Here is an 11,924-nt window from a genome sequence, read left to right as displayed (position 1 = left end):
ATTATAAACATGTAATTATGTAATTATATACGTTTATGTAAAATTAAGTACACATGTATATGCATAACTTACAATTTTTGTATGTTGTGTTTGTGTTTTATGTAATTTAAAAACTCTATAAATTCAAAATTGATTTAAACATACATGTGTGATAGTATGTACATCTAGACCTGATACAAAACAATTTCTTTTTAATTTCATTCATAATAAAAATGGATTTTCGTGATCAGAAACACTGATGAAATTATTTACAATTTACTTTGTTCAGCATTGTATTTCAAATGGCTGAATGAGATAAATCGACAAAAACTTACCATTTCTGACAACAGAGGATTATGCCTATTATTAATATTATTCCAATTTCTTTTAATATTATGAAGAGTATAATTAAATTCATTGACTAATGATCACTTCAGTTAACCGGCAGTGTATTTTCGATATAGACTCACAGATAACTAACGTGTGAAACAACTTAATTATCGTGTAAAATTTAAAATTTATTACAATTAAAAAAATTCTAACTAAAATAAAATGAAATATTTTTGTTTAAAAATTTTTAAATTTAGCAATCTCCTTTGAAAAATTGAATTTTAATCATTTAATCATTTTAATTTCATTTGAAAATAAATTTTAACATTGAGAGCAGAAATTTGTAAAGCAAAACTTTATTAATTATTAGTAGATTAATTTTATAGTGTATAGGTATATATTAATTTTTAATTTTTCCTTTATTTATTTTCAGATGTTGATAAAATTGAAAGAAAAACATTCATTATCGCAAACCAATGCATATACATACCTCCATACATATTTAAATATTATACAAAACTGAATTTATCGCAAAATTTCACCATATCTCAGCAAAATTACATATACTATTACAAAATTTAAATAAAGGAGAATGTAAAAAAAAAAAATATGAATAAATTTGATCTTGAGTCTTTTTACACCAACTTTATTATCACCACATTGTTATGAATAACAAAGGCGATCACATACTAAGTAACAAAAGCAACAATGCGATATTAATGAAATATTGCAGCGATAACTAAAAATCTAACATAAAGTGTTTAAATGAAAATTTTAATAAAAAAAATTGTGATAATAAAAATTAAAAGCAAAAAATTAATAAAATTAAATTGGGTTTAAAAGTTTTTTTATTTTAATAACTTAAAAAAATCTTTCTTCATATTACAATTCTAGCTGTCAACAAATAAATTCAAAGTAAAAAATTTATTTTTATCGTATAAATTATTCATTCGTCAAAAAAAAGCAAAAATCAAAGTGACAATGACATTAAATAATACCACCAACACATTTGATATCCCATAGAACCAACAACATCGATTTTCTTATAATCGATCATATAAAATCATAGTAATTTCAATAATAATTAATGTATGTGAAGTAATTTGTAATAAGAAAAGAAATATAACAATAATAAAACAAACATGGCGTCGATAATAAATAATTTCAATTTAATAAATAGTATTAAACAATATAATAATTATAAATTAAATATATTAATAAGGAATACAATAATATTCTTAGCATTATTTACAATATTAATAACAAAATGTGATTCAACATTACGAGTATCAACTACAACAGCAGCACCAATTATGAATAAAAAATTTAGTAATAATAATATGACGAAAAATAATAATAATAATAATAATGATAACAAATTACAAATAGAAAATAATAGTATAATAAATTTAAGTAATTCATTATTATTAAAATCACATAATAATCATTCAATAATATCATCAAATTTATTTTTAATTAATAATTCTAATCATAATAAAAATTATAATAATAATTATTATAATTATGATTCTATAAATTCTAATAGAAATTCTAAAACATTAAATGGTGATTATTTATCAGTTGATAATTTTCGTCGAAATGTTGAACATAAAATTCATCAAAGTGATAATGATAATTTAGATGATTATGATGATATTGATGATCATAATAATTCTAATCTCAATTACAATAAAAAAGATGATGAATTTGATAATAATAATAATAAAAATAATATTGATATAAAACAAAGTAATAATAAAAATAATAGTGAAAATGATAAATATATTTATCATGTAATTAATAAGAATAATAATTATAATAATAATGATGATACCACAAATGTTACAATAAAATTTTATGATTTAAAACAAATTCTAAATGGTGAATCAAATATTGATGATAATAATATTAAAAATTTAAATAAAAAATATTATACATTTAATAATAATAATAATAATCATAATAGTAGCAGTAAAAGAGGAATACGTGCCGCTCGTCGAAATATATGTGAAATTGGATGTAAATGTGAAAAGGATAATGCATTTATCGTTGTCACCTGTGATTTTACTCAAAGTAAATCGGTAAGTTCAAATTCATATTCATATTTGTTTTGTTTTTTTAAATAAAGACGTATCAGCAAAAGGTTTTTATTTGAATAAGTTTCGAAATATATGTAATGCGTTATATAATATTGATTCTTATTTGATATAATTTACTTAGTTGTTATTTGGCATAAGTAATCAGAATCCAAATTCTTGCGAACGGTCAGCAAACATTTTACATTAAAATTATCTAAAATGTCTTTTATGAAAGTCCAGGATCTTACAATAAAAATGTTTTATTTTTTAATAGTACTTACTTTAAGAAGGACGCACATTGTATTCTCAAATAAGCTAAGTGATTAAAAAAAACTTTAGTTTCAAATTGCTATTAAAGAAAAGTAATGCTATTAGTTTTGAAAATTAAAGAAAGAAAACAAGAATGGTAAATTACAAAGTACTTAATTTCTTATCTAATTTTCCTATTATCATTATTTTGTAATCGAACAAATTCTTATTCAAAAACTGAAAATATCATTTGCTTATCATTCTTTAACAAATAAAAAACTTATGTTTTAAGACCTGCGGGTCTTTAATGCTATAATAAAATATTGTATTTAATACCTTCACAGTCAATTTTAACCTATGAGCAATCAAATGTGGGTACAAAAACACTCAAACATATTCGGATTCATAAAAAGACTAATTAACTATAAATGCACATTTAAAAATCCTTTTTAAGTTATTTTTGTATATTTTTAAATTTCTAGGAATGTGAGTTCTTAAAAAGGAAAACATTAAAAATATAATGAATTTTATGTGCTTAAGTATAAGCATTTGTACTTACATATATCTACATAATATACAAACGTTCGTTCTTTTGGAAATATTAAATATATATATACATATGATTTCTAAAATTAGTGCTTGACTTAAAATTTAACAAAAAAAAAAAACAAGAATAAAATTCTGATTCACAATAGATCAATTACAAAATGCCGTTTTGTGAATTGTGAAATTTATTTTTAAACATCTATGTACCCAAATATGTAAATACTTTTTTATACTTATTGTTCCTTTTTAATATTTATAAACATAACCACAACAATATTGTCGCACAACCAAAGAAACACTAAAATAACTGGAGATATAATGTACCTAGATATCTGTGTTTAGCCATTAGAGACTTATAAGTTAACATTGGAACAGCAGTTTCAGTATACATAATTAACTATAAGCACTTAACTATAACCTGAATAGTGTACTAATATATACAAATTATTGTAATTTTGATGTTATATTTTCCTTCTTTGACAACTCCACACTGCATAAACCCAAGAATTTTCACTTAAAACTATCTATTTTAACAGCAGATTACGACGCACTAAAATATAGCACATTATATAAACAACACACTAAATATAGCATTAAATATCGTAAGGACTTTAGTTAATTTAATTATGACAATAATTGAAGGACCATAGATTAATCAAATGATAATAGTCCTATCTTTTAAGTGATAGGACTATTATCATCCAGAACAATTTTAGTTGCTAAATACTATCTTAGTACAGATCTTCATTACAATAAGCATTTCATATTCTTCTAATTTATAGCATTTGTGTACTCACAGTTATTGTATGCTCAAAATTTGTGTACTCAAAATAGTGCGAAACTACGGTTGAGACATATTTTTGTTATGTTAAGGTACCTAAAATTTTTCCTTTAAAATTTTAAAATGCTATAATCTATTTATAGTGGTGTGATCTATACTCGCATTAGCATATATGTATGTATGTACGTACATATTTAGTGTCTTTAAAAGAATTTCATTTATTGCTAAAATTTATTTTAGTATATTTTTTGTTTTTGTAAATATGACGGGTAAATAGGAGTCAGTGCCTCGTGTCATCTTCTTAATTCATATTTATGCTTGCTCATAAGTATACAATATGTGTATAGGTAATTGGATACCTTCATGTAAGTAGTATATGTATGTACATATGTATACATTTTTATATGTTTATTTATAAAAAGAAAGAAATACTTAAAAAATTATAAAATGGAAAATCAAATTATAAAAATGTTCTTTTTTAATCTTAAAAAAAAAATACTTAAAATAAAAATTTTTAAGTTTTTCATTTTATTATTTTAGAAAAAAAATCTACGATTTACAAAGAAATTATACAAATCTAGTTATTAGTCATGCTCGAAAAGATAAGGAGAATAAAATGTGTAAATATTCAGTTTCTTTTTTAAATAATGTACCCACATACACACTTACCTATTATTTAAGTGTTTTTAAATTGAGCAAATATTAAAAAAAAAAAAACAGAATTTAATATTTAAAATTTAAAATAAATTTAAAATGATTATTTTCTCTATTTGTTCACATTCCATTAAAAATTCTATAAACGTATTAAATCCGAATTATGACTAATCTTAAAAAATAAAATAAAAAATAAATAATAAAATATTGTAATTAAGTATAAGATTTGTTTAAGCCAAAAGATCGTAAATAAATACTAAAATATAATTAAATACAAAAAGAATTGAATGATAAGAATTTTTAATTATAATTTTTTACTATTTGAAGAAGTAACATTAATTTTTTATGTGTGCTTTTCTTATCAAATCAGAAAATTTATGATAATTGTCGAAAATGCATAATTTTTGTTATTTCTAAAATTGCTGCAGTCCGTACTCACTTTACTAAAAAATTTAGAGAATAGGTTGTAAAGTAATCTTATTTGAAAAATGTTGGAGTAACGAAAATAAATTATTTCTCTAAATTCAAAGTAAATAATTTAAAAAGCAAAGATCTTATTTTTTCAATAAGAAGTAACGCTATGCTAAGGTTGTTCTAACTTAACTGAAACATTGATTGTTAAAAAAATAAATCTCATTTTAATCAAATTTTACTAGCTATTTATAGCATTTCTGACCGTACTGTAAGTGTTGCCGTACAACTCATATCTTTTTTGAAAGCACCATACTTATCAAAAATATTCGTTTTCAAATATTTGCACTTTATATCTAAGTAAATACTTTTTTACCTTTTCTTACCCATGAATAAAACCTGTACATCGAATTTAATAACATTTACCTATTGACTTCTTATATTTCCCGGGAAAATATCGTATCAATAATTTCATTCCAAAATCCTAAGTTTTGTACGCTACACAATTAAATATGCAGTTTATAAGAAATTCATGCTTACTTATTCCTAAAAATAGAATAAATTTTGTAAATCTCAAGGAAAAAAAAAATTGCTTATAACATTAACAAAAAAAAAATGCGATAAGAAAGATCTAGTGTAGAAACGCACGCGATTTTCTCTTTATTAGATAAAAATAAATCTTGTTTTTTTTTCATCTTTCTTTATCCAAAATTAGATAAAAAAAGAATTTCATAGAAGCAAATGTAATTTCAACTTTTTAAAAGTAAAATTATTTAGACATAAAAGGAAAATTATTATACGATTACATTTTGTATATGTATATAAAAGTATATGTATATTTACACATAAATGCATAATTATGTAAAAAATAAGTATAAAAAATGTTAAATAGAAAATTTCAGAATGATTAAAATACCATCCAGACAGGGTTTACATTAGTTCACATCCGCTTTTCTTTATAATTTATTATGTGATATACGAATTTAAACCAAAAAAAAAGAAAATTTTGAAAAAAAAAATGTAAAAGTTTATTTTCAAAGACTGGAGGAAAAATTCATTAAAAAATGTAAAAGAAAATATTTTTTATTATTTCGAAAATGCATATTAATTTGTTATATTTTTAGAGTATTAAAGGTCAAAGTAAAAATAAGAATAAAATTTTCTTGAAAATTAACATTTACTTTTGTTATAGAAAATATTTTTTAAAGAAAAGTCGCAATCTAAAACGAAATATTGCTTTCCACAAAATAAAATGGTTTTTTTAGCGTTTTATTAAATAAACCCCTATCCCCTATTACCGGAAGGTAAACAATCAAAATTTCTACCTTGCATTCTCTTTTATAGAACCGAAAAGCATTATTTCTATTAATATTCATTCATATATGTTTGAGACACTATTGTCTTAAACACTATTTCATACTATGTTAAAGACCGGTACTTAACACTACTTGTGTTAAAGACCGAATAGTTAATTTGGAATTGATGCTTGCTTTGACGCACAATATAAACTGAATTAATTTTGAAAATAAAATAATCTGGTATGTCAAAATCAAAATCAAAATAAATAATCTTGAGTATATAGATAATTATGTATGATAGTAATGTAAGTACATTTGTTAAAATTTACTATCGTTAAACTTTGCTAAATTAATGAATTTGATCGTCTAACATTATTTTTAGAATATTATGTTCGAAAGAAGAAGTTAATGAAAAACAAAAATTAAAAAGCAAAACTCTTGACCAAATTTCCAATTATATTGTATACTTAGTATAGTACAATTCCAGTCCTAATAAGCTTAACTAAATAAGTGAGTCCTATATAGATATATGACATATAGGAGAGTATAAAATCAAGATGATTTTTACTTATACTCCAGATTACTTTATAGCAATAAATTTATTGGTATATAAGAACAGTAATACGAGTATAGGTACATATATAAATATAGCACAGTCAAAACCAAAAACCTACTTATTATTTAAAATCAAATATTTTCTCAACATTTTTATACTTTTTTAATAATTTTATGATTTTAATAATTTCCATTTCATAATAATGAGTTTTTTATTTCTATTTCTTGATGTCATTTTGCAAAATGTTGGTACGTAAGCGAAAATTATAATATCAGTTTAATTATGAATTAGCAATGATGAACAATGGGTAAATTTTTAAAGAAACTGCAACGGAAAATAATTAACCGTATTCAATACAAGCGTATAGATATTATGGTCATGAAATGATATTAAGTAGCTAAATAGAAATTTTGTTGAATCATATGCGCCTTAGAAAATACGGGTATATTCCTTGAAAGCTAATTTCAATGGCAACTCACTCCAAGTTCTAACCTCGATCTACTTTTTTAATGTAAATATTTTCTATACATACATACATACTTAGACGTAAAAATATTTTTTTAAATTTTCTGGAGTTTATTTGTTAAGTATGTACACTATACGTAAGGAAGGCCCATATGTTTCACCATACCAAGAAATATATTTTTGTTTACATATGTACGTATACTTATACATATGTACATGCCTATAAATAAGGATATACTTTAATGATCAATTAAAATAAGTACCTTTTTTCTAATGTTTTAAGATCATTTAAATTGTAATAAGCTATGAAAATACCAAAATGTACTTAAAGAAATTGTAATTTACACAAAAATACAAACAAACCAAAATTATATTCAATATAGTATCTATGTTGTATGTAAAGCACTTAAGCAAATAAGTATAACACATTAATTTATATCTCTTTTGAAAAATTATTGTATTATAAAAATAAACTATACTTAATTATACAATTCATATAAGTTTACCTCATTAAATCAAGGATATATCGAAATTGGAAATTCCTATATTCTTAAAATCAAAAGTAAGTAAAAACAAATATCAAAATAAATTTAAAAATGCAAAAGATTTCCAATTCCTACACAAAATTTATATTAATTTGAATTTTATATTTTTTTTTATTTGTTAATACTAAGAAATAAACAAAACTCTTTGTTTTCAAAATGTTTTTAAAATTTTAGACATGTAAGTAATATGTACCCCATCATACATACATTTATGTACATATGTACTTATTTAATATTATATGTATATGTAAGTACTTACATACTTATAAATTTTTTGTATACCAATTTTTTTATTTACATAATTTATTGTGTAAGCATACAAAATATATTTTACACAAATATATTCAAACATATTCAAATAAAATATTCAATATAAAATTTATTTTCGGTGAAAGAACGAACGATCGATTGGATTGCATAAACACCAAATTAATATATCGAATTTTTGTGTTTTTCCCCTATTAAATTAATATAGCGGTCGATCGCTTTCTTCAACATGATCATTGTTAATCTCGTTTAGTGTTTTAACTTTTACCTAATTATGTATTTTATTGATTGTAATTTGTTTTACAAATTATATAAAATTAAAACTTTTGACTTTTTGATTGATCAGCTTTGATTAAATGAATTTGAATACTTAAGTATTTAAATTTTTCAGCAATAGTATTGACAATTTACATTAAAATTGTAGGAACAGTGAAGCTTTTTGACTGTTCTAAAAACAAAATTTTTCTTGACTAGTAGCCATGAATGAGTCGACAAAAAAGAAGAAAGAATTAGAAGCAAGAAGAAAAAAAAATTCATTTTTCCAGTAAGATTTTTTCAATTGAATTTTTGCATTTTTTCTCAATTTATCGTCCAAACCCATCACCTTCAAAAACAAAGCGAACAAGTTATGAATATGAAAAATTGTTCTCACATGAAAATTACATTACACAAATATGTGATGATCATTCAGCTTCTTCTTACTTGACGAATAAAATAGCGAAATATGCGATATTGTAACACTTGTAGTAAACTTTTTCATTATTTTTTGGGCGACATATTTTTCAATAGTGAAAACTCACGACAATATAAATATTCACCTACGTCAAAGACAGTAATTTGATAATTTAAATAGAGTAATTTGACAGTGTACAAACACTGTACAGTAGCGTGCAGGTAATACTCTGCCATATGGTTGTGAGTCTAATATAATAGAAGCTACAATGTTTTTGGATAAAGACTAAAAATTAAAATGATTTAACATTTCTTTTTGTCCAATTATAATCTCATAAGTATTAGTTTGTGAAAAGTGACCTAATTCCAAACAATAATAATCACATACTTACTATAAAAAATAATTTTTTAATTCTTTAAAATAAATTAAAAGTATAAGTCTTAGGCGTGACATCCCTGAAAAATAATGATGTTCTGTATACTTAAGGGTTATTGGAGCATCGATCATTAATAGTTTGTGTAAAAGAATAAGTAAATTATGGTATAAGATGATCACATGGTGTTGTACGCATGGAACACATAAGTAATTTCTTTTTTTCTTATATTTTTCATACTTTGCTTTAAAATGAAATGTCATGATATAGGGGCGCTATGAAATTCACAAAATTCAATTTATTTTTATAAAAATATTTTTAATATCTATATAACATCAACATATATATATGTATATATAAAATAAAATTATATTCATATAAGTATACATTCTGTCTCTGTACGTGTACAAAATTGATATTGTAACGAATTGAGCATTATTATACATAATGTACTGAGTCACGGCAATATTTTTAGATATAGAATTGAATTACAAACACATGTTCATATTAATTTTAAAGCAGAAACCAAAAAAAAATATTATTGGAAAATATCAAAAAACAAAGAAAAAAACTATCTGTCTTTTTGATACATCGCGTAAATTTGTGAAACTCAATTGTTTACATGCACACGTATGTTATGTATAAGTTTAAGTAAGTACATAAGAAATGTTTTTTGTATACAAAAGCTTATGTATATGTATATATTTAAACTATTTTTCATGATGATATAAAGATGATTTTTTAGAGGGGAGTGTTAATACAAGAGTTTTTTCTCTCATACTTTATTAATTTTGCAACTAATAAAAATTATTTTTTAATTAAATTAATTGATTATTTTTACTCCAATTAATTTCAAAATTATTATCCAATTATTAAAGGTTACAATTTTTTTTTCAAATATTATCCATACTTAAATTGAATGCCACCAAACATACTTTGCAATTACGCATACTTAATGGGACAATAATTTATGATAAGCACTTTCATGGTGGGACATATTCATGGTAATAGACTTTTAATTATAATATCAATTAATTATTGAGTTGGGCACCTTTAAAATTTTTGTAATTACATATTAAGCAGTGATCTTCTTTCTGTTTCATAAATTTTAAAAAATTAATAGCCGTTTATGATTGATTTAAAAATAATTACATATTAAAAATATAGGACATAATTTAACCTACATATGGTATACCTAACCTAACACTTAAAAATAAAAAAGTTTTGATAATTAAAATTTTATTAGATATATCCGAAACCAAATACATTAAATTCAAATTAATTGATTCCAAGATTAAGCAAGTGATGGTACACTATTTTCTTAAAATTGTTATGTTCTTTGATTGCATACTTCCAGGAGGAACTAAAATTAAAAGATTCATTATTATAATGATAAAATGATCCAATTATCATTTAAGTATTATTATATAAGTTCCGAATATTTAGATTTTTTTATAAAAAAAATATTGCTCTATAAAGAAACAGGTTTTGTAGCAAAAATCTATTTGCTATCTTTAAATGTCTTGTAGAAATTATGATATCAGGCACATGGACGGAAGAAAAGTTAATATCAAATGCTTACGAGAAGCTTGAAATGTCATTTACAAATAATCTTGTTCCTGTTTTCTTTAGAAACATATGTACTCAAAATTTATTAAGCATTGAGCAACACTGGACAAGCTGTTAACAAATCTACGCGTAATAGATGTCTGAAATAGTCGTAACACAATTCAAGTTCACTATTTTCTTGTGTTACTTATGCATAATTATTTCTTTAACATCTTTACAATATTTGAACTAACAAAACAAAATTTTATTTTCACTTCCGGAAAAAATGTCATCAGAATAATTGATTTAAGTTTTTTTAGTTTGAATTTATGTATATTTAATTATCGTGTGGTATTTAATCCTAATTTTTTATAAGTACATATTAATAGAATTTTCAAAGGTCTAATGAATTATGTACAATTGTCATATATCAATAAATAAAATTTATTTTAGGGAAATAAGTATTGCTTAAATAGTAGACAGTGAATGTTTATTTCATTCAATTGGGAAATGCAAATTGGTTATACAATATTTCCTGATCATATAAACAAATGATCATGTGAAAATTATGCTGTTATACTTAAGTATGACCACAAAATTTAATTTACAATAATTATCTTTTTCTTTTCCTTGTATAAGGTTCATTATCACAAATGTAGAAGCAATATTTAACACTAATGTGATCGCATATTTTTAATTTTAAACTTTCGATTATGCTTACCATTATTTAATGATATGTGTATGTATATGTATGTATACTAAGGTAATTCATGTTTCATTATTAAGCTAGTATCTCGCATTTTTATTAATTGCTGGAAGTAGTTAAATAACTGACTTACATATTATTTGTATATAAGAATTAAAACTATATTTGAGAAACATTTAAGATAATATTTCGAATAACAAGTTACTATGCATTCATCCGAAATTTAATAGTAATTAAACTCAACGTACAATCTAAAAAAAAATATTCTTTCATCAATAATAGTTAGTTGTATATAGTGCGATAAAATGTATATAAAAAAATTTTTCTATGCTTCGGCAAACTAAATCTTAGATATTATTAAGTATTTCAATATACTTAATCTTAGCATAAATTTATATAGAAGAAACTATTAAAACAACAACAAACATCCTACTAGAAATGTAAATTAAAAATTGTATGTTTTAT

At 22.5% G+C, this 11,924-nt stretch overlaps 1 protein-coding gene across 1 annotated transcript in view; it reads left to right on the top strand.

Moving 5' to 3' along the window:
- The first annotated feature begins 2,072 nt into the window (after positions 1-2,072).
- Positions 2,073-11,924, top strand: part of LOC129618741 (uncharacterized) — a 36,311-nt gene continuing 26,459 nt past the window's right edge. Inside the window, exon 1 of the mRNA XM_055533702.1 lies at positions 2,073-2,390. The gene's annotated coding sequence lies outside the window, so the exon portion shown is untranslated. The remainder of the gene's footprint in view (positions 2,391-11,924) is intronic.

This window comes from Condylostylus longicornis, unplaced genomic scaffold, assembly GCF_029603195.1.
Source record: "Condylostylus longicornis isolate FDR11 unplaced genomic scaffold, ASM2960319v2 ptg000010l, whole genome shotgun sequence".
Lineage (NCBI taxonomy): Eukaryota > Metazoa > Arthropoda > Insecta > Diptera > Dolichopodidae > Condylostylus > Condylostylus longicornis.
This window is presented reverse-complemented; position numbering and strand designations above follow the sequence as displayed.